The 627-nt window shown below is 29.8% G+C and overlaps 1 protein-coding gene across 1 annotated transcript in view; it reads left to right on the top strand.

Moving 5' to 3' along the window:
• Positions 1-627, top strand: part of RPA1 (replication protein A1) — a gene marked incomplete in the record, with an annotated part of 41933 nt that overhangs the window by 14051 nt on the left and 27255 nt on the right.

Raw genomic sequence — 627 nt, 5'->3', positions numbered from 1 at the left:
AACCCCCTCCTGTTTAGAAACTGATTTGTTTATTAACTTATTTTACAAGTTAGAATAGTGTAGTGAGTTTTATATGCCGGGAGTTCTGTTTATCAGTAGTATTCCCACTACAGTTTCTGGCAGTTTAACGGATGTTATTATGTATTGATTCTGAGCCCCAAGATAACTCATCTGTGATTGTACTGACTGCGTATTCTTGCATCTGTTGCTCACAGCCATCTGCTAGCATGAGACATGTTAGAGGAACGTATCATTTTATATATCTGCTTTTTTGGAATGGAACATGACGTTACTTGCTGACGTGTTGTTTACACAGTTCCAAATGTTACTCTTCTTTTGGTTTTGGATATTACACCCAATAATATAAAAAGTTTTGTTTTCAAGATCAGATATTTTACAGAAAAATTATTAATTTACCTAGTGGTAAGTAAAAAAAAAAATACAAAATATATATATATATTTTACAAATGTTTCCCATAAGAAATAAAAGGAAAATTATTAATCTGTTCCCAAGAAAAAAATCCTATTGTTATCATCATATTATACATTGATGGGGCTGTATAAAATAGTGCCTAATACTAAAATACATAAATACAAAAGCAATTAGATGAAATAAATGAAAATTTA

The sequence above is a fragment of the Pyxicephalus adspersus genome, chromosome 1, assembly GCF_032062135.1.
Source record: "Pyxicephalus adspersus chromosome 1, UCB_Pads_2.0, whole genome shotgun sequence".
Taxonomy (NCBI): Eukaryota; Metazoa; Chordata; class Amphibia; order Anura; family Pyxicephalidae; genus Pyxicephalus; species Pyxicephalus adspersus.
Note: the sequence above shows the minus strand (reverse complement) of the source record. Positions and strands in the feature narration are given on the sequence as shown.